The sequence below is a fragment of the Lycorma delicatula genome, chromosome 7 (genome assembly GCF_047948215.1).
Source record: "Lycorma delicatula isolate Av1 chromosome 7, ASM4794821v1, whole genome shotgun sequence".
NCBI lineage: Eukaryota > Metazoa > Arthropoda > Insecta > Hemiptera > Fulgoridae > Lycorma > Lycorma delicatula.
In genome coordinates, this window is record NC_134461.1 from 140,300,288 (window position 1) to 140,327,616 (window position 27,329).

General features: G+C 31.3%; 1 long non-coding RNA gene across 2 annotated transcripts in view; it reads left to right on the forward strand.

Annotated features, from left to right (window-relative positions):
- Positions 1-27,329, forward strand: part of LOC142328145 (uncharacterized) — a 136,302-nt gene that overhangs the window by 48,666 nt on the left and 60,307 nt on the right. Inside the window, exon 3 of one of the 2 annotated variants that reach the window (XR_012757199.1) lies at positions 13,959-14,030. The exons of the other annotated variant lie outside the window; for it this stretch is intronic. This is a non-coding gene — a long non-coding RNA (uncharacterized LOC142328145). Of the gene's footprint in view, positions 1-13,958; positions 14,031-27,329 lie in introns of those variants that run through there. 2 annotated transcript variants of the gene reach the window in all.

The window sequence follows — 27,329 nt, forward strand, 5'->3', positions numbered from 1 at the left end:
ATGTTCCAATCCTTCCTCTTTGTAGATGGTGTATCATTTATTTCAAAAAGGTTTTTTTATCTTTTCCATTTAAGTTGTTTCGAAGAAATCTGCCACAGCCTAGAAACTTGTGACAGAATATAAAATAATAATTAAATCCGTGTTTTTGATAAAAGGTAAGATTTGAACATTATTAAAAAAATACCGGGTCGATTTGTGAACATCCTCCATTTCCGAGGCTAACTTTTTTCTAAATTTTTTTTTTTTAAAGTGAAATCGATGCAGTTGAAAGGGAATGGCATGTGAATCCAATAAATTCTTGTGTAAAGCTTTTTTTTGTCTTCAGTCATTTGACTGGTTTGATGCAGCTCTCCAAGATTCCCTATCTAGTGCTAGTCGTTTCATTTCAGTATACCCTCTACATCCTACATCCCTAACAATTTGTTTTACATATTCCAAACGTGGCCTGCCTACACAATTTTTTCCTTCTACCTGTCCTTCCAATATTAAAGCGACTATTCCAGTATGCCTTAGTATGTGGCCTATAAGTCTGCCTCTTCTTTTAACTATATTTTTCCAAATGCTTCTTTCTTCATCTATTTGCCGCAATACCTCTTCATTTGTCACTTTATCCACCCGTCTGATTTTTAACATTCTCCTATAGCACCGCATTTCAAAAGCTTCTAATCTTTTCTTCTCAGATACTCCGATCGTCCAAGTTTCGCTTCCATATAAAGCGACATTCCAAACATACACTTTCAAAAATCTTTTCCTGACGTTTAAATTAATTTTTGATGTAAACAAATTATATTTCTTACTGAAGGCTCGTTTAGCTTGTGCTGTTCGGCATTTTATATCGCTCCTGCTTCGTCCATCTTTAGTAATTCTACTTCCCAAGGAACAAAATTCTTCTACCTCCATAATCTTTTCTCCTTCTATTTTCACATTCAGTGGTCCGTCTTTGCTATTTCTACTACATTTCATTACTTTTGTTTTCTTCTTGTTTATGTTCATGCGATAGTTCTTGCGTAGGACTTCATCTATGCCGTTCATTGTTTCTTCTAAATCCTTTTTACTCTCGGCTAGAAGTACTATATCATCAGCAAATCGTAGCATCTTTATCTTTTCACCTTGTACTGTTACTCCGAATCTAAATTGTTCTTTAACATCATTAACTGCTAGTTCCATGTAAAGATTAAAAAGTAACGGAGATAGGGAACATCCTTGTCGGACTCCCTTTGTAAAGCGTATTTTATGTATTATTTAGATATAGAAAATCTTTGATTTGTAAATTAAAATGAGTGGTCCAGAGGGATCCTTCTCTCATTTCATAAAAGAATAGTGTTTTTTAACATTTCTTTCAGGATGTATCGTAAATTACAAATCAGAAAAAATTTAAAGTCTACAAATTTTGTTAAACTTCGAAATCTCGTTAACGAGATTGTTTTTAAATTTGAAATTTAGTTTCTCTTACTGTTTTAGTAAGAATGGAAGTTTTGTTAACCGAATCTCTGCTCCTCTCTCCTTCTGCGATTCTTTTTTTTTTCTTAACAAATGCAATTTTTGCATCTTAACAAATTATTTTGAAAATTAAATTAGATTCGATTTTCCCTTTTGTAATGTTTGGTTGTTATTATAACCGATAAAGAGCCGCGATTGATGCAGTGGGCTGCACAATACATAACTTCCTTCCAAATCAAACTGCATAACTATTTCATTATCGTGTAAAAATAGCTAATATGTATTTACTATTTATCTGATTTAACAGAAAACTAACTTAAGCGTGTTCGTGATGGATGTTCATAAACTTGTTTAACTAATTAGCCTGGGTAATTATTCCGCAAAGTCAGTAGATGTGCTCGCGTGTAATAATACTGTTGAGCGTTTTCTTACTTCGTTTAATCAAGATCGAGAAAAAGTCATCGCTAATGCTAGACAAACCAGTTTTACCTTGATGACGTGAATGATCTACTGCGATATAAATATCATACGTTTAATTTCCGTGGAATATTTTCCCTTCACTCGTTCACCTAATTTTATTAATGACTGGATTAAATTTACGCGATAAATTTATCTTTTAGTATTTCTATGTTTAATCTGAACGCGTGTCATATTCTATATCTTAAATTTTTTTTTGTTACATACAAGATCACATTCAATTCGTTTATTTTTTATTGCAAATATATAAATTTGTAGTTTGAATAAAATGTCTACCTCTACTGGGATTCGAACCTTTGTAGAATCTTAGTACTGAGAGAACAGCGTTTACACAGAAGGAAACTGTATTCGGTTCTAAATCGTATTAGTATTGTACCCAAACGGTTTTTATTTGTAACATTTAAATTAATGATTTTTATTTGTAACATTTAAATTAATGAAATTCATTTCTTGAGTGGTTTTTGTTTAACCGTACTGTCTTTTGTTTCTGTTTTCAGTTGGGTTACACATTATTTTATTCTAGAAAATGATTCAACTGTTCTCGTGCGTAAAAACGTATCGAATTGTTGGCTTATTATGGAAACTAAATAATAAATTGTTTTCTGTTTCCTTCTTCACTTAGCCGAATGTGTTTTTACTCATCAGCATTCCCAGTAATATGTGTCGCTCTGGAAAGTAACACTTTTTCTCCATTCTCAATATTAAATGACATTTTAGTTAATAATTTCAAAGCAAGCGGCCACCATTTGTGGGTTATTTACGTAAACTTCTTTACATCTGTTACAATCAATAATAAAAACTTGGATGGCTAATATATGCGTAAATTAAATTATGTTATAGGTATAAATTACTCCATTGCTGTTACTAGGTAATTATAATTATTACTTTATGTGCAATAAGAGATCGGAAAAAATTTTCGATGTCGGACCTTTTGCGAACGTCGACGTTTGACGACCCCCCTTGGTGCCCAAAACTCCTAAACAATATCATATAAATTTCCGGATGATGTATTTAGTTGGCCTGTATTTTTCTTAATATTTCCGGACTTGCACAACATAATTTTGAAAATTGGTCAAAATATTTTTATATATGAGGCATTGGTGAAATTACATTCTAGGAAATGTTACAAAAACGGGGAGGGGTAGTGTCGCCATTTTTTATTTTTTACTTTTTGTAGAGCGGTCGTAGAAACTTGAACTTCCCTACGATGAAATAATTAAGTTATTTAAAATTCCAAAATTTTACGTCTATCAGCATTAGGGTTGGGAGGGAACATTATTTCAAAGTAGTTTTTGGTTCATATCTCGAAAACTCGTTGACTAAAATTTAGCAAAAATATTTTATTGTGCATATATATATATATCGCACTTTTGATATAATTTTTGACCCCCTTTTCACAAGAGATCATCAAGATACCCGTTTTTAATTTTTTTTCTTCCCGACTTCATGTTCCGGGAGTTGTTGGTTAAAATTAAGTGACTGATCCAGAGCATCAAAATAAACAAAAAAATTCATGTAGATAAATGCCCTATTTTGCTTTGTTTTACCTTTGTTCATCATTTTGTTTTTTCTTCCAATAAAAATGTATAACCTAAGAACAGATGAAGATATTTTAATTAAAATTTTGTAATATATATATATATATATAATCTTCGACCCCTTTAAAATAAGTTTAAATTTTACCTTTGAAAATCAAAAAAAGTGGCGATTTAATTTTTTTAAAACTTTAATAGCTTCGTAAATATTACTTTTATTGAATGTTTTATTTAGGTGAATTGCTAAGCCTTTTATTGTGAAGTTTATTAATGTTGTTAATTTATTAATTTTTACATAAGATAACATTCTTGAAATAACGCCAGAACCTGTAAAACTGTAGAAAACTGTAAAAATTGTTTTCTAAAATGATTTCCAAAATAGTTTCATATCTGTATTTCATAGTTTATTTGATCGATTTTAAATAAAAATATTAGTAATTGTTAAAAATCACATGGTGTATTTGAAATAAACGCCAGGGCGAAACCCTGGAAGTTATGCATCCCTTTCTCAGCTTCTTTAGATGAATTTAACGGATTTCAACAGTTGGGATCTGGCTACTTAAATTAAAATCTAAATTTAATCTGGCTTCTTAAATTTTCCTGTTCCAGTTTTCAGGAGGGAAAGCAATGTTTTCTTGTAACTTGTATTTAAACTAGTGAATCCAAAATCGTCGATCTTTAATATGCTACCCTCTATCGTATGTAAAGATGCTCGATTTCCTGTAGATTGTGAATGGGATGGTGCTCGGTATCTGGAAGGGTGTTTCAACTGTTATGTTGCTGAGATGGTAACGGTTCTTCCGTGAACAGATGGTCCTTTGTCATCATCCATCCTGTTTCTTCAGCAGCATTCATCCCTCTTTCCTCATTTTGGGTTGTGTAATGTTACTCGAGTTATTGAGCACATTCGGACGTGTGGAGCGTGCGTAACCTTGGATGAATATCTGCGGATCGATCAAGGGACCCGTTATTTCTACTGTTTACATGAGCCTAATGCCTGTTGTTAAAGCCTTTTCCCCCTTAAAATTTAAAAAATTCATCTTACTAAACGTGTAGTTCTGTTCATTTTTTCCTGAAAGAAGTAAATTTTAATAAAGTATAATTTTGTGACCTCAGCATTTATAGTTCGACATGTTGATTGCGTAATATATTTTCTACATTCCAGAAGTTTTTACTCAAAGTCACGGATCGTCCATTAATTACATAACGAGGAAAGGAATTTTTTTTTTAATTACTTCATTCATATTACGTACAAGAAAAAAGGTTCTAAAATCACATTCTTACGCAAGATCCTTGTAAAAGTTATACTTCTGGAGATACCTTTTGCAATAGAATATCAAATTAAAATAAAAAAATTATAGCAAATTTATAATTTAAAAATATAAAAGCATGTCAATGCAACTAAAATATTAAAGTAACTAAAAATAAAAATAAAAAAAACTTTGATTTGAGAAATGCTGAAATGTATTCGTAAAATGTTGGAAAAAATGAAAATCAATTTTTTTATTAAAATGTTTTGTATTAAAAACTTTTTTCTGGGATTTAAAGTTTCCTGAGGTTATTGGTTTGGAAATAAGCATTATTTTATAGAACGGTTTGTGGTATTGCGTGTGATTTTTTTTTAATTACTTTCTTTTTATTTCCGAATGTGTACGTTGGAATCTATTCAGCTAGTGAACTATAAGCAACCCCTCCTCACAACCCAATTAAATGAGGACGATATGTAATTTAGATGTAGTCTTGTACAGACTCAGGCCGACCATTCCTGAGATATGTGGTTAATTGAACCCCAACCGGTAATGTATACCGGTATCCAGTGTCTAATATTCAAATTCGTGTAAAAGCCACCAACGTTTACTAGGATTTGAACTTCAGAATCTTCAATTTTGAAAATCAGCTGTTAAACCAGGGACGACGATTACGTCGACGAGTGAACCATTAAAAAGCCAAAACAAAAAAAATGATTTGTTTGTCATTTCCTTCAATTTTCTAGTATCTTAATATATGAGAAGTATAAAATTCGATTTTTCCTGTTGAATTATTTATATTTATTATTAGAAAATATTAAGGTATAGAAACTTGTTAAAATTTTAACAAATTCAACAAATAAAATTTTTGGAGGAGCGTTGTAAAATTCCAAATACGTAAAGTGTTAAACGAGCTGTTGTAATATTTGTTTTCTTCATCGTGAGAAAGAATTTATATTACACAGAAAAATTATTATCGAAAAAATACAAACATTAGACTCTACATTTAAATAATTTTGTAATTTTCTCTAATTTTCCCGAGTGTTATTAAATATAGAAGCGCGTAAACTTTACGCATCGGTCATAATATTGTACACATTGTGTTGGGGAAACTATTGTATAAGAATTCATTAAATTCTATGAATGAGTTTTAGTTGGAAGACGAGGACAATCTGGAAGGGAATTTTAAAATAAACGCGACTGTCTCTTTCTACCTCTGCCTTCTCTCTCTCAATCTCTCTCTCTCTCTCTCTCTCTTAGCTGATTGTGGTGTTCTGTTCTTTGGAACGGCGTTCTTCACCCGGGTTTGGGTGATTGCCAGCACACGTATATATTCTTAGAGGTTATTGTTAAAACTGTTTCTTTCTTTCTTCCGCTCGGTTTTTCTAGTATTTTTTCTCTCGCTCTTTCGTGTGTTTGCTCGCGAGCGCGATGCATAAGAATAAGTGGTATGCGCCAATCCGATGCAAAAGTGTTTTATAAACGGCCGGCAACGTCTGGTTGGCGACTTTTGATCGTCAACATCGCTATTAATAATGTCTTGAGTATTTTTATTGTAGTTGCTCATCCGAATGAAAGGCTTGCATGACTTGGTCAACTGGTGTTTTGTTGTTTAACGGCATCTCATATCGTTAGTATATATGTACAATGAGGTGTCATGTTTATGTTTACATGGGTAGTTTTACTGGTTAATCTTGTTTAATTATTGTGCGGTTTCGTCTTTTCATAATTTTAACCGAGTTTTAGAATTATTGTTTTTGCGGTTTAAAAATCATTTACAATCTAAAATGTAATTTTTGTAACGGTCGATTTACTATATTTTTTGTCAGTTTCACCTGAAATAGATTTCTGTTGATGCTTTGAAATTTATATATATATATATATATATATATATATATATTTAAAATGAGACGCAGATTTATCGGATGTCTTAACTATCCGGGCCGCTTTCATACGCACTAGGAAATTTAAAAACAATTATACATCATTTTAAAAATTAAAAATACTATTCAAATAAACCTTCGATTCGACTAGAAATGTACATATTTTTGTCGATATTTCTTATTACTGGGTTTTTTAATTGATATGTTTACAATACGAATAACACAAAAGAAATTTAGATATCTGTTAAACTACTGTTATTACAAAATTCACTTCTGAAAGGATTGATGAAAACAAATTAATTGTTTTTTCTTATCTAAGTTTCAAAACTTTTCACAGAGTAGGCTGCGTAATTTCCATTACGTCATGATGAAACCACACAGTTTTACACAGTGGGATGTTTTAAAAATATATACTTAAACCTCTACTGATTCGCTGATCTTAAGAGTTATGCCGTACGCATAATTAATTTAATTCTGCAAGTGCGGGGCTCTCACCCGCTAAAAAAAACCTCCCCCTCTAGTCGTCACGCAGCGCAGGGGACAGACCTAATTCACATACCCACCGGGTTGGTCTAGTGGTGAATGTGTCTTCCCAAATCAGCTGATTTGGAAGTCGAGAGTTCCAGCGTTCAAGTCCTAGTAAAGTCAGTTATTTTTACACGGATTTGAATACTAGATCGTGGATACCGGTGTTCTTTGGCGGTCGGGTTTCAATTAACCACACATCTCAGGAACGGTCGAACTGAGACTGTACAAGACTGCAATTCATTTACACTCGTACATATCATCCTCTGAAGTATTATCTGAAAGGTAATTACCGGAGGCTAAACAGGAAAAAGAAAGAAGGGTGAAAAGAAAGAAGACCTAATTCACATGGTATGTACACAGCCCCTGCGCAGCCACCCGGGCGTTCTTGTCACCGAATTAGAATAGCCAGAGTCACGTCCAGGGGATCATCGGTGAACGACGACTCCGAGGAGCTCCCGCCGCCCACCTCCTAAGGCTGGCCGCCCATAGCCGTCCGGCATAGGTCCACACCTCGGGGAAATTAAACAGGCATAATGTGACAATATGGGGCTCAGAAAATCCGTACTTTACCAGAGAAAATTTTTAGGGTACGTACTTTTAGAAATTCCCCTGAATTGAATGTGCGGTACGGTTTGATGCATAACAGAATCATCAGTCTCTTCTTTTTGATCGACAGATCAATAACGGCTAACATTTACCTGGATGTACTGCAACATTTTGATATACCTCGACTAAATAACTTGCAACCTAGAGTGATTTCCAGCAGGATGGGCACCGTCACATCGGGATTACTAGTTCGAGATTTTCTGAACGAGTCATTTCTTGGCAGATGGATTGGGCGCGACGGTCCCATTCCCTCATTCCCTGGCCACCACGATCACCAGACATAACTCCCTTAGACTTTGCCCTCTGGGGGCAGAGTACCTGATCTGGACACATTGAGATGGATAATAACTCAAGCTGTTACCGAAGAAATATTGACCAACACGTGGCGTGAAATTGAATATCGGTTGGACATTCTACGAGCGGTAACAGGCATATGTTGAAGTTTACTGACGTGGTAAAACAATCCTGATAATTTTTTCTTCCTTTTGCCACCAACCGCGCAGCTGTAACTGTAGTAGTTTTTTTGTAATCATGGAACGACTTTATGGACACTGAATTATATTTTTTTGTTTTTTTTTTTAATTTTAAGAAATTATATTTTTTTACAACACACTGTAACTTGACTTAGTTTCTGTACAGTACGTTTTAATTTTTTTAATTTCTTTCAGGTAATATTTGTAAATTATCAATTAATCAGCAAATTTGTATTAGTTGGATTTTTGTAATCTATTACTGTATCTGTCTTTTGTTACATCGCATATATGCTTTGAGTATATTTTTAATTTTATTGAAATACTTTATTTTTTTGTTATATTTTCGTTTTTTGTTAATATCAATACTCATTAAACGTTTCAGATATGTCCAGAACGTACTATAAACCTTTTTTAATTTTCCAATTAATGGATTTCTGATTTCCGGATTCGGCTTTGACTCTCCGGGTAATCGGTACTCCACTGTGTACAATTTTTTTTTTAATCATAATTTGCATATTTAACGTTAATTAGACGAGGTTAGCGAGCGTAGCTTACGTTTGGATTAAATTTAAACTTCCTTTTTTTTAGGGTTTCTCGTAATCTATTTTCCTTATAAATTAGTATCGTGTGATTTGTTCTTTTAATTTCTAGTTACGTTTCGACCCCCACCAGTGCTTATCTGTGTTTGTGCATACAGTCTTGGGGTATTTTAAAATAGGCTGTTTTGTCGGGGCTATTTAGTCTTGACTACTTTGACGGGGCACCGTTGTAATATATTCCTACATGAAAATTAAAATCTGCTAAATTATTATTGTCCGCTCATTCTTTCGTTTGTCTGTATCGCACTCAAGATCTTTTCTTTTTCACTAAATAATGATATACAGATCGTTAAAAAATAAAAATTTCACTTTTGGAACGACGTAAGAATTAACATTAGCAGGGTGGATGTTAATAGAACAAAAATTGGGTGTGAACTGAAGTTGTATAAACATAGAGAATAAGTAGATAAATACTAATCGGTAATGTAATTAGACTTCTATTTTTATCGCGGTTAAGTATTCAAAGTTTAGGAATTTAAATGAGGTATGTAATTTATCTTTAGAACTTTACTCCGCATTCCGTACGCTACTAAATCTTTTAGAATGTTGTTGTTGTTAGTACCAAAACATTGATTAATTTACTTATAAAAATCCTTTTAAAATACGGATAAAAATCCTTTTTTTAAACACTTAATTTAAATATTTGTAATCGTATTCTATTTAAATATAACTAAATCTATTTTATAAATATAATATATATGAATTAATTGAGTTACATTATATTTAGAATTACGGAAGTTAAGTCAAAAGAATTTAGCGTGAATATATTGGAATGAGAAAAATTCAGTATGAAAATAGATAAGAGTAAAACATAGGTTAATTAATGGGAAAGAAAGGTGAGTAATGAAAGAGTAAATATTACACGTAGGATCATGATGACCAGAAGTGAGAGAATATTTTTATTTAGGTAGTGTGACTGTAGATGAAGTAATTCGAGATGAAAAGTAGACTAACACAAGCCGAGCTTCTTTGCAGAAAAGACGTTTCATATTAAATACAGATCTAACTAAGAATTATATGAAAAATATTGAAAATATTTGTGTGAAGTACAGCGTTTTAAGATAGTGGAATGTGATCTATTTGAGAAACAAAAATGAAAAGGGTTATACAAAGAAAAAGATTAGATACATAATATGGATAATTGAGATAATAAAATGTAGTAAATTGTATAAGGAAAAAAATTAATTCAGAACAAAAAGAAAATGAAAATAACATTAAATCAGTCTTTCTGTTGGAAAACTTAAAGCCATAATTGTAGTAAAATGGTAGTTTTCATTTAATATAAGGTGTAGACCGTAGTAGACACGTGCCGTAGTAGAGGCTTCAATTTTACACGGTACTTCTGAACCGAAGTACGATTGCTGTCGGAAAAGAGGGACAGCGTATGTAAAATATTCATTTCACTACGACGTATAATCGAATTTACCTAACAGATCTGCTTCATTCTAAAATTCCCCTTTTTTTATTACTTAGCCTAGAAAACCTACTATAAAGTTTATGTTTGGGATGCAAACTGTGTTATCTTTATAGAGATAACTGTTAAATTTACTTTACATTGTCTTTTATTATCTTTCTGCGTATTTTAGCATTGAAGAATGTAAAATGAAATCTCGATAATGCAAAGAATGATAATCACCCGATATCATTATTTCTTGGAAAAGAGTCGAGAGAAGATTTTACCAATCGCCGAGCCAAATATATTTCGTTGATGTTGTTCACCGAGCCAAATATACTTTTGTTACATATCAACTCGCCAACCGTTGCTGTAATCCAGGAAGAATAAACTCTACATGTAACAACTTTATGTCGTTCTTAAATAGGGTCTGTACGAGGCCAAATATCATGCGACTTTGGTACCTGGGATGCTTTTCATGCGTAACAGTTAATCGGAACCGGTATATAAAGCGTCTAAAAGCCTTAGCTTTACCTTTGTTCATGATCCTGTATTTCCTGTTCTAGGTTCCTATAAACAATGCGTCTTCTGTTTGATCCGATAAGAGGAGAAAGTTCCCTTTGGACTGTTCCGGTGACTCGTTTCCTTTCGGGCGGTCACATTCTAAGTGTATAAGCTGAAGAACTCTACCCACCGGGTTGGTCTAGTGGTTAACGCGTCTTCCCAAATCAGGTGATTTGGAAGTCGAGAGTTACAGCGTTCAAGTCCTAGTAAAATCAGTTATTTTTACACGGATTTGAATACTAGATCGTGGATACCGGTGTTCTTTGGCGGTTGGGTGTCAATCCACACATCTCAGGAACGGTCGAACTGAGAATGTACAAGACTACACTTCATTTACACTCATACATATCATCCTCTGAAGAATTATCTAAACTGTAGTTACCGGAGGCTAAACAGGAAAAAGAAAGAAAAAGCTGAAGCACTCTATCCCTATGTAATGCCTTTCGTTTAAAGCTTTTTTTCTTCTTAATTCCTTCTAAAGTACAAATAAGGATATATATTTTTTATAACGGTCTTCAATTGGACTCCATTAAAAGATTCCCTGTAAACTGTTCTTCCTTCCAAAAATGACTTCTCCTGACTTTCTCCCTGTTAAATATTTATTATTTTTTTTCCAACTTACGTTCAAGTAATAAAAATTGCATACTCCGTAGTACTTCCAGTTCATATCTTCCCTATTCACCCAGGAGGTTACATTATATAGTTTGGTGGATGATATACGTATATCAAAACCTAAGATGAATTAAAATTTAAAAAAAAGATGGAGAATTGAATTACATTTCTGAATGTAGTGATCATTGATTTGTTACAGTAACTGTGTGTGTTATGTTTACAAATATTTGGAATGGGTTGCGGTTGATCTGACCGGAGAAGGTTATTGTAGAGTGAATAATAGGAAACGGATATCACTGTGCGATGACATGGGTGGGAGCTATATATGTATTTTGTATTGTAGTCTGTTATTCGACAACAGGTGGATGTCGTAGTCCATAGTCATTATTCTAATATTATTTGTTAGGTGCTAGATGAATAGAATTTCACCGATATGAATTTATTAGTGTTTTATTCTTAAAGTGTCTAATTAAGTTATGTATTGTTAATTTATTGGTGTTTTTTTTTTTGTGTTTCTGTCTAAAGTACTTAAGTTTGCAGTAAGTTTTTATTTTAATAATGTTTTTAGTATGTTTCATTTTTTATTTGGTAAAAAAATGTCTGAAATAATTGAAACTAATCGGGAAGCGTCTGGGTTTTTTACAATTTTAGTTTTCCGGCGGATATTCTCTAAGTTTTAATTTTTTTTGTGATTATTTGGAAAAAATTTATAAAGTTTACGTTTAACAATATTTTAATATGACCTGTAACGTTCTCTCTATGGAGTTTTCTTGGATCCGGGCTACTCTGATTAGAAAGTTGAAGATAATATTTTCTAATTAATAGGTGTAATGTGAACTCGTTATTCTTCTCCAGCTTATCTTGCATATCGATTTATTACTGTTAATGCAAAATTAGAAACCCGTTTTGTTAATAAAATTTCGTTTCTTCCCCGGAAAGCGCTCATTTAATAAAATTCTTCGTCAAGGGGAATCAAGATTTTTGTTTCTTTTATAGAATGCTCCCTCCTTTAAATAGTTTTGAAAATTTTGAGTTCGGAAATAAAAGTGTGAATGTTACGTAAGCCCATCACTCATATTTTTGTAAGTACATAATCGATCGAGTTTAACGTTTTTAAATTTAACTCGTAAATTTAAAAATCGTTTTTCTACGACTGAAAAACGGTTATATAAAAAGTTAATAAACCCCCGAAAATTTGAATTCTATGCTTCTGCATTTGATTATTTCATTTTATATTTATTTAAAAAGTTTATATTTTGGCAAATGTTGATTTACTCTATAACGCGTGGTTATTGTTTTCAATATGGACTCTTTATTATCTTTTTATCGCTGTTGTGATCATTATGGTACAAAAAAAATGGAAATCTTCTAAGAGGATTTTTTCATAATCCTTCCAGTCGGTAACCATTTACGCTACGTAGAATCCTTCGGGATTTATTTACCCTTCACATTCATTAACTGTGTTTGCGTTTACCGTATCAAGGTCGAATATTGGCTGAAATAAATTGTTTTACTTGAAATAATAATAATGGCTGAACTTTATAAACCGTTCTACCCTTTAGAGGGTAGCATTCTTTAGGTTTTGTGATCTACTTTGTTTCAAAGTCCTATAATTTATTTTTTACATCATAATTTTTAAATGAAAGTGTGATACGTATTGTATTTTTATTTGTGACGTAATTATTAAGTTTAAATTAGTATTAATAATAATTTTCGCTTGTATGTATTATCATTGTTTATTAGGTTTTATAAAATCAGCAAATCGAAATGACATAAATACGATTTTAGCTATTATTTTATATATATATATATATATATATATAGCAATTTTTTTCTATATTTTGTCTTTATATATATAATCATGTTACTATATACTCATTGACACGGTAAATGAAAGAGGAAAAATAACATTCGGAGACCTAGAAATAATTTATGCAGTATTAGCAGTTGCTATTTTACGATTTATTGTATACGGTGGCGCACAAACTGATCCAACATTTGGTTTTGTTAAAAAATCCATTTTGACTAGTTTCGGCGTGACGTCTGTACATACGTACGTACGTATCTTCATAACTCAAAAAAAGATTAGCCGTAGAATGTTGAAATTTTAGATTTAGGACCGTTGTAACATCTAGTTATGCAACTTCCGTTTTGATTGCAATCGACTGGACCAAAAAAGTCAAAAATCAAAAAACTTAGGATTTTGAACTTTTTCTTAACTATAGTAATAAGCCCTCATTCGGAGCTTTTCAAAGTAGTACTTATTTTCATTGGTTCCAGAGTTATAGTCAAATAAAAGTTTAATTAATGAACTATTTGGATCTTACAAGGGGAAGGAAGGAACATCGGTTCGAATCCGACTTAATCTCTTTTTTATTTAATTTTTTTTAAATTAAATATATCGAATTATTAATCTGATTGTAATAAAAAGAATTTTATGTACTTTTAATTTCATTCGTTAACAAGGAAGTCATGTGGTGTCCACGTCAGATTTTCTTTGTTTATGAGACTCATGAGAAGTATTGAAAAAACGAATCTGCCATGCATATGTTTTATTTAATTTTTATTTACGTTATTTTAACTTTATATATTTTGTTTCAGGTATGCATACGTTTAAATATAAATTTTCAAATGTGTCCACCGAACAGACGATGTTGATTCAGTTTTGTGGTGAGTTTCACCGACTTATTGTATTTGTTGTATTTTGTTATTTTTCTCCTAAAAATCTTAATAACTTAGCAAATTTGTTTATGTACGATAGATTATCAGTATTAATGTTTTCTTTGTATATATTGTTATTTTTTTTATTATAATTATTCATTAATATCGTGTTTTATCCCGTTATGTTACCATCCTATTTTTGATTACTTAGTTCTTGTAATGAAACTGTAATTAATTTTATTCTTTTATGGTTCTCTTTGTTACACAGAAGATAAATCGTGATTACTTTTCTTTCAATATTATGTTCTTTAATTTAAAGGTTCATCTTTATATAACTAATATTGGTAAAAGGTTATTTAATAATGTCTCTCTCTCTCTCATTCTCTCTTCAAACACTGCCGTCTTCTTCCTTTTTTTCTTTCTTGTTTGCTTTCTCAGTCTCTTTCAATCGGTCTTTGAGTACGATCTTTTTTATTTTGGAAGGAGTCCTTAGTGTTTTGACCAACTATTTTTCTAACTGTACCCCTATCGTTCTTATTTTTACTTTGTAGAATTCAATTACATTAATTATTAAGTACAAAGAGTATACTTTAGTTATAGGCTATTATTATTAATGTACTTTCTATAAAATTATGTAACTAACGTTTTGAAAGGAATCGCATCTTTTTATTTAATTTATAATATTTGTTTTATTTCTTCAGTATCATTACTGTGATCGTAAAACAGCAGCAGGTACTAGGTATGTACAAATTACTACTTTTGTACGAATATTATTGTCCAGTCTGTTTTATTTATCTTTAAATCGTAGTTAAAATAAAGATTGTGTTTAGTTTTAGCGATCGAAAGCCAGCTGGGGTTACTTAAACCGCTGGGGTAACTAAAGCCATTTTTTCGGGTAAATTTTGAACACTGATTTTGGCTGTTTTAAGATTTTGAACGCTGTTTAAGTTTGAATGTTACTTTTCATGCCGTCAGACCTATATTTTGATGATGTTTTGGACTACATATTTTAATACTGTGTGTTTGTAAAGGTAAGTATATAAATCTGTATTTATAATCGGGATAACTTTATCTGTATTTATGTATTTCATAACTTAATCACCAAAATCGTATTTTTAATTTGAATTCAATATAATTATTCTCAAACATAACCTCAAACAATACTTTTAAAGTTGTTTTACTTTATAGGTTATACTTCCATTTTTTTTCTCTATATTGTTAAATTCACAGCTGTTTTCTATATAGGGTAACAAAGGCCACCAAACACGAGTGGCTTTTGTTACGTCGTACTAACATCATATTACATGAAATTTAAAACATAACTAAAAATTGTTTTCTCTTTTTTAGTTGGATAATGCCTCGAAAGTATAAAGGTGTATTGGAGCTCGAACATAAATCTTGATTGATCTTCTGTATAAAGATTATACAGAAGATCAGGTGAAAGAAGCAGTAGAAGAAGTGTGAACTGGTCTTTCATTATCGAAGACTGCCGAAAATTTTGGAATTTCAAGGTGTAAGTAAGAAAATTAAATGTTCCAGCTGGAAAAGTTATTGAAAGACTTGAAGTTTTGGAAGCAGAAGCCTGTAACATCGAACTTCAAACGAGCACTTCAAAAGGCCCTGAATACAGCAACTTGAAAAAACCCACTTCGAAAAGGAAAATTATTTAGATTCAAGTAAAAATGATGACAGCGACTTTTCGATGCATCATTCAGATTCAGACCTTATGTTAAGTGATTTCACCGATGTAGATTTTCAGGTACGGATTTGAAGGTCCCATTGTGTAATCCTAAAAATAAATCCGTTACATATTAAACTAGGATTAATGAAGAATTTCGTCAAGGCATGGACAGTACTCCTGGTTTCATGTATTTACAGAAGTTTCCAAAACTTAGTGATGTAAAAATTAAAGAAGGGATATTTGTAGGTCCACAAATACGATCACTAATGCACGATGAAAAGTTTAAGGAACTATTGAATTCACAGGAGAAAGCAGCTTGGCAAGCATTCAAAAATGTTAAGAGTTTTTTGGGAAATCGAAAGGCGGAAAATTACCGTGGTATTGTCGACGATCTTATAACATCTTGTAAAAATTTTTGGGTTGAAATATATCCTTAAAAGTACACTTCCTGCACTCACACCTAGATTTCTTCCCGGAAAATCTTTGCGCAGTGAGCGATTAACACGAGGAACACTTGCATCAGGAGATTTCAATTATGTAAAAGAGGTATCCTGGCCGATTATTGTTGGACCATCAAGAGGGATGCTCCACAGGCGAAATATAGCAGAAGATCGTCATTTGTTACTTTCTAGGCGAGTTAAATACTAGAATATTGTGTAGTTAAGAATGCAGAAAGTATTAACATGTTAGAAATTATAAATTCCTGTCTCTCGGAAACCTTGCGTGATGGGAAAAAATCGATATCATATTTGAATTCAGGAGAAGAATTACTATTAAGAATCACATATTTTTCTTCTTGTGACCAACAAAATTCTTTTTTGTTCCCCAGTATTATACGACATAATAATCAATATGAACAAACTGTACTTTACATGTAAAGTTAATTTTTTTTTTAAAACCACCAAAATTGTTCATTTCCTTTGTATTCATTTTGTATTATTCAGCGCATGTTTTGAAATTAGATACTTGATTTGTAAAAAAAAAATAATTTCCATTATAGCATTTTAAACTGCATTAAACGATGGCAAACTTGCTTAATATATATATATATATATATATATCTACGACCTTTTACCCTAATCTCGATCGAGAAAAGTTTTCTCGATTGATAAAATAAATATAAATAAATTTTAGAGTATTACTCAAATAATAATTTCGTTTTAAATCTTAAAAAATACATCTTCGTTCATAAAGATGTTTACTGAAGGAATGTTATGACTGGTATTGAAAATGAAATCGAGTCGGTTGTCTCAGGGAGCGGATTAATTTCCTTCCAATTGCAGTTCGGTTTAACCGTGTAATGTTCACTTTGATACTTACATTTGCCAGTAATTTTCTGGTTGTTGGGTTTTTCTTTACTCTTACGGAATGTTCCTAAACGTTAAGCCAATGTTGAATTACTTAACGCGTAAAGCGTAATTACTTGGAAATTAGTCGATCAGTGTAACTAATCTTTACTAAAATACTTTCTATTTCCTGTTTAGCCTCTGGGAATTACCATTCAGGTATTACTTGATGATGATGATGTGTTATAAGTGTAAATGAAGTGTAGTCTGGTACAGCCTCATTTCGATCATTCCTGAGATTGTGATTAATTGAAACCCGATCACCAAAGAACACCGGTATCCACGATCTAGTATTCAAATCCGTATAAAAGTAACTGTCTTTTTCTAGGACTTGAACGCTGGAACTTTCGACTTCGAAATCAGCTGATTTGGGAAGGCGCGTTCACCACTGGACCAACCCGATGGTGTCCTAAAATACTAACAGGAAACAAGTATTATTGGGGTCTACTAATTTGAATAATCTTTTTACCTATCGATCACGTTTTTTTCCTTTTTACCACTTTTTCCTGGTTGAAATATATTTTATCTATTTACAAAATAATTGTGCGTGAAGCAGGGTTTAATTATATCATATTTATATGTTGTGATATAATTAGCGTTATAAATTATAATATTCATTTATTTTTTTTAATCTTACGGGTCATTCAAGCTTGCTCCCGCTGATTACGACTGACACGCCCGCCCTGATACTTCGTAATCAGCTTTTATCGTTCTTTTTTAATTGTTTCTCTACTAATTGAATGTGATTCGATGCGACTCGTGTTTCTTAACACAAATCTTTAATGATTGTAAATAATTTAAACTGTATAAGATTATAATACATTTTAATAATATATGATCTTCATCCTCCGAATCTATAATAAAATATGTATTTTAGCTGAAAGTTAAAATTGTTTTAACAACTTTACGTTAAGTTGAACAAAATTGAATGTATTTATAAAATAATAAAATTAATTATCCACTTTAACGTCTGTGTGGGAGTATTTTTTTATAATAAAGAAATTTGTAAAGTTTATAATGTTAAGTTAATAGTGACATAAAACCTACGTTTAAATGACGTTATGGTTTTTCCGACTGGAATTTGAGATATGCGTAAATAACCAACTGTTGTAAACAAATTAGTTGTTACGGTGTATGATATACTCAGCGGGATGTTTATATAAGGGTGTGTCGGCGTTTGCTTTAATTAGATGTTAAAGTTCAGATTTTTTATTGTATTATAATAATAGTAATAATAACTACCGGTATCATCGATTAACATTACTTCTTAGATTTTAGAAAATTTCAGTGAGTTTCTTTGCTGCAGAATACGTTTACGTCTTATTATCTTTTTTACTTCCTTGTACGAAGTATAAAGGAAGTATTCTCATCGTGAAAAATTTCGGTTTTCAGATTTCAACGGAAACATCCGTTTTAACTAGTTTCGGGTACGTACGGTATGTATCTCGCATAACAAAAAAAACGATTAGCCGTATTTTCTTAACTTCAGTAATAAACCCTCATTGAAAGCTTTTCAACGATATATCATAACTGGTACTTATTTTCATTGGTTCCTGTGTTTAGCCAAATAAAATTTTAATTAATAAAATATTTGAATCTTATAAGGGGAAGGCACATCGGTTCGAATCAGACTTCATCTCTCTTTTTTTTAAATTTAAATATATTGATTTATTAACTTCTGATTGAAGTTTATAATAATTCAATATTAACAATAAAAAATGAAAAAATATCTGAAGTTATTAATGAAATAAAGTTTTACGTACTTTTCTTTAAAAAAAAAAATGTATATGTAATTTAATAGCAGTACAAGGAAGTCATGTTGTGTCCACATCAGATTTTTTTTTGTCGATTAAAAGTAATTAAATATTATTCCGAAAGACTATATAGACAAATTTGTTAATTTTTTATTTCATATGTAAAATTTATTAATTTTGTTGAAATATTTATTTATACTTTTTTTTCAGTTATTCGTCTTATCTGCTGTTGAAATATAAATATACACAAAGGTTTTTCTTTTTTTTTCAGTATTTGTTCAACGAATTGATTTTGCCCTTTGTCTATGATGCAAAGGCTTTATGAACTTACACGCTTTCCTCATTTTTAGAAGTAGCCATATAAATTATCACGGATGGGATTATCAAAAGTAGAATTTTTTTCTTTTAAATTTAATGAAAAAAAAATATATATATAAGTGTAATAATTCGGTTATGTTCCAGAAACTAGAAGTCTAGGAAAAACCTTGGGATAAATAGACAGCGACGCTGTGTGAGATAAATGCATGCATTCACTCCTGTATTATGTCATCCGTCTTTTTATTTTTTATTTTTATTTTTTTTTTGAATGCATTGTCTGTTAGACCTCAACATCACACCAATATGAAGTCCTTTTAATTAATATTTCTAATGCGAAGTAAATCAGTGATTTACAGAAAATTCATTAGCCTTTTCCCGATGATGATTTATCATTTAATAATTATACAAATTAATAGGTGTAACAATTCGTTTATTTTATTCTCATTTCTTTTTTACAGCGTTTCTTTATTATTTAGAGCGCACGCACACACCCACACACATACATAGATATACTGTATACATTTAAGCATTTAGGCACTGATAAAGATACAAAAACCAACACACGATGTTGAAGTAAATCTAAAAAAAGTACAGCAGAAAAATAAATCGTATCGGTGGTTGTGTGTAAAGGTCAGAAACCTATATTCGATCGAATTCATAGGAATTCTGGTTCAGATTTATTCAGAATTTCATCACCTGGTATCGTTTAATATTTGAAACAAAGATTTTTCATCAAATTTTTTTTACTGTCCGCAACAGGATCTATTTTTATGTAATGTAACTCAACTGTGAGCTGTATTCATGAGCGAATGAAAGCTATAAGATTTAAATACGAAAGCTGTAGTATGGTTTAAAAAATCCCTTGTGGAACGCCGGAAGGGTAAGGTAGATATCACCGGTTCTAGTAGCGGATAAAAAAGATTTCCACCTTTAAATTAAGAAAAACTTCAAACTTACTCAATACGACAATCGTTGCATGCGAAAAAAGTTTCATATGTTTAGCATACGACAAGCCCCATCTTCTTACAATTCCAGCAACATTTTGGTCATACCTGGCCGTAAGGGTTGGTCATATCAAAAATTGTTCCAGAAGGTTTTAGGTAATGGTTAGAGGAATAACGACCACTTTAAACCGATTGGAGGAAAATATCATACCTCCGTAAGGGAGATATGATATTTTTTGTCTTCGAAACCTAATTTTTTCCACCCTCTGGGCCAATGGTTGATGATATCAAAAAACTTTACTCGTATAAGTTTTAGGACCTTATTCAAAGAATAGTAGGAACTTTTAAACGAATTCGATATTTTACTTAATAAGAAAGCGATAGTGATATTTTGTTTTTTTTTTAAAAAGCCCCCCATTTCCACCCCTACAGTCCGATTTTGCCCGTTAACGAACTCGATCTAGATTTTGGGTCGTTATATTTTATGTTTCAATTTGAAAGTGATTCGCGCACAATACTAACCGAAGACTGGACGAGTAAAGAAGAGAAAGACGAGAATTGCGATGGCAAAGGAAGCCTTTTTATTAGAAAGAAAAATTTACTCTACTGCAACATGAATCTGAACCTGAGGAAGAGATTGATAAAATCTTGTTTTTGTACGGTAGTGAAACACGGACACCGAGGAGAAAGGAAAAAGAGAAGAATTTAAAGCGGGTGGACAAAATAAGTAACGTAGAAGTATTAAGAAGAGTAAATAAAGATAGATCGGTATCGGTCACTATCAGAAGCAGAATGGAAACTGATCGGGCATGTAATTAATTAGGGGAAAAGGAATTATAAATACAGTTCTTGAGGGCTTCGTTGATGGTGAAAAACGTAGAGGAAGGAAGAGGCTGAAGTTGATAAACAGCGTAAAATGTAGTGAATGTTATGGGGAGATGAAAAGAAAAACTCGGGACAGAAACAGATGGAGAAAACAATGTTACCAGGGTCTTGCGAAAGACAAAACAGCACATTATGATAAACTGTTTTTGTGTAGTACGGCACCGGTTTGTAAAATAATCAAATTATACGTTGTCGCGTAGCAATAGTCATTTAATAATTATATTGATTCGAATAAGATTCGCCCACCGAAATTTTTAACGAGAAATCGTGAAAAATGCTACGTCGCTTATGCGAATAAATTCGATATTTTTTAAATCGTTTTTAGGTTTAGGGTATTTTATTTTCACGGGCGTTGCTCGTTAAGTCGTTGGTGTCATATATATATAAAATATTTAAATAAATAGGATCATAGAGAAATTATTCATCTCGTTACCATTACTGGTGCTACCTATCATCATTACCCTTTAATTCTTTGGTAAAACAAAGAAAGTTATTTGGTTATAATGAAATTCCATATCATCGGTAAGAATAGTAATCCTACTGTTTAAGTAAAAATTTGTTGTATAATGTCTAATCGTATTTTATTGTCACGAAATATACACTTCATTTTTATTACTATTATAATATTAGCAGTCGCTCTCTCCCTCTACCTATCTATTTGTTCCTTAACCTGTTGTGTTGCGTACACTTTCGATGCGACGTTCTTGCATTGAATTGATAAAAATTGCTTCTTCTTTCGGAAAGTTTTTAACATAATAGTGTTCCGCGTAAAGGCTTACGATAAATTTTTTGAAGAGTTTCCTTTTTGGCGTTCTTTTATTCATTTTATAACGGCTTTTAAAATTTATAATACGATCGTGCATGCATTTTGCCTCGCACGTTTCGGTCATTCATCTTCGCTGTTGTACTCTCTCTTTGTACACTGTACGTATCCGTAAAATAACTTTGGAAGGAACGCATTAGCGATCGACAAGAACGAGGTGAACAAGTTCGGTCGGTTTATTTAAAGCTGTTTGTTGTTCTTACTTAAACTTTACATTTATAAAAACTGTAATCGATCGTCGTCGAGAAGTAATAGCCGAAATTTGTAAAATATCAATATTATTATCTTTTTCCACGCGTTTAAGACATTCGAAAATACTATTACGCTTGGGGTGATTTTTTTAAACGTAATCGTTATTCGCAGTAGGAGGGAAAACTTGGTTGCCGGTCGTGTTGTTTCAGTATATCTATTATTAATTCATTTTTATTATTTGTACACAAAGATGTATAAATTGTTTCGGTTTAGTTTTGTATCGTTCAAATGTATAAGGTGCTATATCATATTATACTATAAACCGAACTATCAGGTTCAAAATTTTATTTATTACACGAAAGAAAACCCTCGCACGGTCAGAATTAAAAAAAATCGTTTTAAATTTTATCGTCTTTATTCTTGTTACCGTGAAATATTTTATAACAATCATTCCCAACGTGTAAATTATGAAATAATTAATACTCTCCTTGCAAAACGAGGAAAGTAATTCCTTATGAAATTTCAAAATAGTGTCTGTGAAATTTGTTTATCTTTTAAATTTGTATTTCTATTTAGTTTCAGCGGTCGAACCGTTTTTTGCTGTTCTGCATCTTGAGCGGAAAAATCGTATTTTTTTATTTTTATTTTACCCGTTAATATTAATACATTATTACCCGCCGATACATTATTCGTCTTATGTTTCTTTAAAACAAGTTAAATCGTTTAGCTTTAACGCTATACAAACAGTAAAACCAATAACTGGTACAAATTTAAATAAACAGAACCGCTAAAGAAGTTATTTTCGGTTTAATTTTATAAGAAATGCAAAGATAACTTAAATATTACAATAGGTTTCTTAGCGGTATTTACAGTCGTTAACTTTAATTTATATTTAAAACGCACTAAAAGGGCTCGTTACTAAAATGTATGTCATTCACCTTGTTACAAAATTAGATATAAATAAAAGTTTTCGTGTAGGTGATAACAGTTTATTTAAATTTCATTTCTAGGAACCCTTTGATTAAGCTTTACTGCTCACCCAAATATTGACTCATCTGGATAAATTTTCATCTCAAATTAATATCACATTTCAATAAAAAGAATAAAAGAAACACTCAAATAGGTCCAGCGGTTCTTCAGTTTTAAACCAACCTCGGTACGTACATAACATTCACGAATCGATTTAAATATAAACGTATTATGTATGTGTTTATGCTTGTCGCTACAAACATAAACACTTTGGATTTGTTTTTTTTATAAAGTGCATTGCTTGCACAAAATTAGTTGTTTGTTTACTCTTTGTTTTCTATAAGAAAGCAAATGTAAATTGAATATTAATATTTTAATTAGAAATATTTAAAAAGATCTACCTATTAATATAAATATTAAATAAATTGGAGTATTTACGAGGCTTGGTCATTGTCAGCTGTATTACTGTTATCGCAAACAATAATGTTGAAATACATTAAAAAATATATTATCTATACCGGTTGTTAATCAAATTTCCCACCTTAATTAAAAATGAAAACGGATAATGGAAAAATGAGGATAAAACAGAAATAAATATAATATTTATCTTCATAAATAATTTGTTTAAATTATTAGATCTTTCATTTTCAATATTAAAATAAAAGTTAGTTAAAATAATATTGAAAAAAACTGACAACGCAGTTATAGGACTTTCTCGTCAAAAGGCGGCTAAAGTTGCAATCCGGGAAAGTCCTATAACTGTGGGTTGTTTCTGATGCACGGCTTACATACACGTAACTTAATTAAAAAGATTTATCATTTTATTTAAATGTAATATTTTTTTGTTTATTTAATTCAATGATTCTAACTAAACCGCGAGCGCATACCGTATTTAATTCGCGCAGGTTTGGCTTACTAGCGGCGACGGTGGGCTCTAACAAAAGTAATGTAATTTCTAAAGGTACGTAGAACAAATTTCGTTTGTACGATTGGCAGGCTTGGGTAGCCGCGAGGGTTAACGCACCAGGTACCGAGTCAACTGGGCGATCTAGTTCGAAACACAGCCAGACCGAGTTACTTTCATAAGAAAGCTATCTATTGTAATGGGTACCACGATTCGACTACCGGAAAATTTCGAAATATCTTCGCGTTTCACATTCCCAAGACCCCAAAACACCCATCAGCTCAAAAATTTATATAGACATATATATATATACTGGCGGACCCGACAGACGTTGTCCTGACGCGGCATTATTCTGTAATAAATGCACACACATAAATATTAACTTAATTAAGTTAAAATTTGCAGGAATGTGTTCTAAATTTCATTAAAATGACTATTAGTATGATATTATCAGTTTGTGATTGTATTATTGTAATGGGTTTATTGATTAATTATGTGCAGTATGGTTAATATTTATTTTCACTAAATATTGAGATGTCCGATGAAAATTGAATTAATAAATCGAAACGTCGTAAAATTAATAGTTAGTGTAATTAATAAATTTTCATCCACATTACTACTAATTTTCACTTAACATCATTCTAAAAAAGTACCTCCTACACATTTTTTTTTATTTAATAATTTTTATGTTTCATAACCATGTAACAGCTTAATTAATCAATTAATAAAAAAATTAAAGCGCTTTAAAAAAGCAACGTAGTTAAAATTTTAGTAGAAATTTTTATCATTTTTCTCATTCTTTATTTTAACATCTATTTTACCAAATTTTAGATAATTGAAAATTAAAAATAATTTTAGAAATTTTTTTATAAAATTAATCAGCTAAAACATTATAAATTCAATTTTTTAAATATACTTTAAACTATATTATAAGTAAATTATATTTTAATTTTATAAATGTTATAATTTATTTTACAAACTTAAATTTTTATTTTCAAAGAGCCGTTCAATACTTCATAAGTTGCATAAAATCAAATGAGAACTGACAATTTAAATTTGTAGGTTAAGTTGATTGTTACTGAATGCAGGTGTATACACATCATTAAAATTCATGAAAAATCATGTAAAATACTCACTTCAATACTGCACCTTACAAATTTGCACAATGTACATTTTTTAATTAAACTTTAAAACGTTATTTCAATAAATAATAATATAATATTCTCAATAAGCGCGCAATTCTAGCAGACTCGGCAATGCTCGCTACTGCTAGATCTGAGTATACATACAGATTATATGACAACAATTGAAAGTTTCATAAAACCTTAAAAAACTGAACATTAGCAATTTAACAAAATTTAACCTTTCAATTTATAAAAGTCAGAATGTAAATAAATCCAAATGGCAAAATAACAGCACTACCTATCGGATTTAATTCACACCACTCTCTAATCACAGTATTCGGTGGAAAATAATTTTTTAACGAAAACTGTTGTGGCTGCAAAATCATTACAATTAATACTGAACATTAAGAAACTTACAAAACATTACGGAACCTTATAAAATGTCACCTTTAACTTTATAAAATTCAGAATGTAAATAAATCCAATTGTCAGAACAGTACTACCTATCGGATTTAATTCAAACTATTCTCTAAATACGAATTTTAATGTAAGAACAACACTAAGCTACGACGCAAGTAACTGGTATGCGAAAAAGCAACAAAATAAAAAAATTCCTAGAATCCGATCGCAGCACCAACTACTACCGGGTTTGACTGATAAATCAAAAATCAAAAAAAAAAAAACTTCTAAAACGCGATCGCAGCTCTGCCTACCAGACCCAATTGTGAACCTTAACCATCCCAAGATCAACAACACATAAATAAATTAAAAAAACATTTTTACTTCAATACTGTACCTTAAAAATTTGCACAATGTATATTTTTTAATTACACTTTAAAACGTTATTTCAATAAATAATATAATATTTCTCAATACGCGCACAATTCTAAACGCGATCGCAGTGCTGCCTACTTGTTACTTAATCAGTTGTGATTTTGTTTACATTGGCAACGGCCATACGGGCTCATTGTGATTGGTCGTTGTGTTTGACAGCGGCCATCTTGCATTGATGAGATTTGTTTTCTTTTGTTTACATTTCCATCTGATTTATTAGCCTCTTATTTATTAAAAAACTGTTTTCTCGCGATTTTTTGTAACACAAAATTACGAAATATTTTTCTCAATTTGTTCGCAGCACCAACTGTCGGGACAAACTAAAATTAAAATAGAATATTATTGAATATTCGATACTGCTATGGTAATGCAGTCTGCCGGATCTAATGTAAAACATTCCAAAATCAACAACTACTTCTTATAAATAAAAAAACATTTTCCAGTGGACCAAATTCTGAATCTAAATCATTCTCGAATCCCCTTGAACACACACACAAAATTTCATCAAAATCAGTCCAGCCGTTTAGGAGGAGTTCACTTTCATACACACGCACACAAGAAATATATATATAAAGATATATATAAAGTTTTATATAGTCTCCACAACAAAGTGTAATATATATATATTTCACTTTCGTATGAACACGATAACTGCCGTAATTTTGCGCTAATAACTTTAAAATTGTTCCCTAAACAAAACTCGGCCCAAAATATCGGTCGAGTTAACGCCCAAAATCGGACCGTGGGGGTGGAAATGGGGTGGGTTTTTCAAAAAAATAAAATATTGCTATAACTTATTTATTAAGTAAAATATCGAATTCAATCGAAGTTCTTGCTATTCTTTTTATAAGGGTATAAAAATTATCTAAGTAAAGTTTTTTTTTTATAAAAGCAACCACTGGCCCAGGGGGTGGAAAAATGGAGTTTTGAATCCAAAAAAAAAAAAAAAACATCTAATTTAACGTTTCAGACCTTTGTCTGAAACAATTTTTCATATGACTAACCCTTACGGCAAGGGAAGACCAAGATTTTGCTGGAACTGTAAGATGTCGTATGCAAAAAATGTGAAACTTTATTTCACATGCAACCGTTGTCGTATTGAGTAAATTTGAAGTTGTTCTTAATTTTAAGGTGGAAATCTTTTTTATCTCCTACTTAGCGCCGGTGGAATCTACTTCCGCCTTCCGGCGTGCCGAAAGGGATTTTTTTTTTACACTTTAAATATTATTCATTTATTTAATTATACAGCTCACCTGTGACGTTACAACATAGACGACAATAGCAACGTTTTTTGGGGTGGAGGGTCCCGATATTTTCGTAGAGTTTTTAAGTTTATTTATTTTCTTATTCAATTTTTTTAAATTAATGAATAGTATCAGTAATATTAATCTAGAATGATTTGTTACTTGCTTTAAAATTGTAGCCGATGTCTTTGTTAACTCAGGGGATGAGGAGACGTGCAGTGGTGGAGAATTGATTGAATAAGTGGTATTTCCTCCACTCCAAGGAATGTTGGATGATATCACCCGTTATTTCC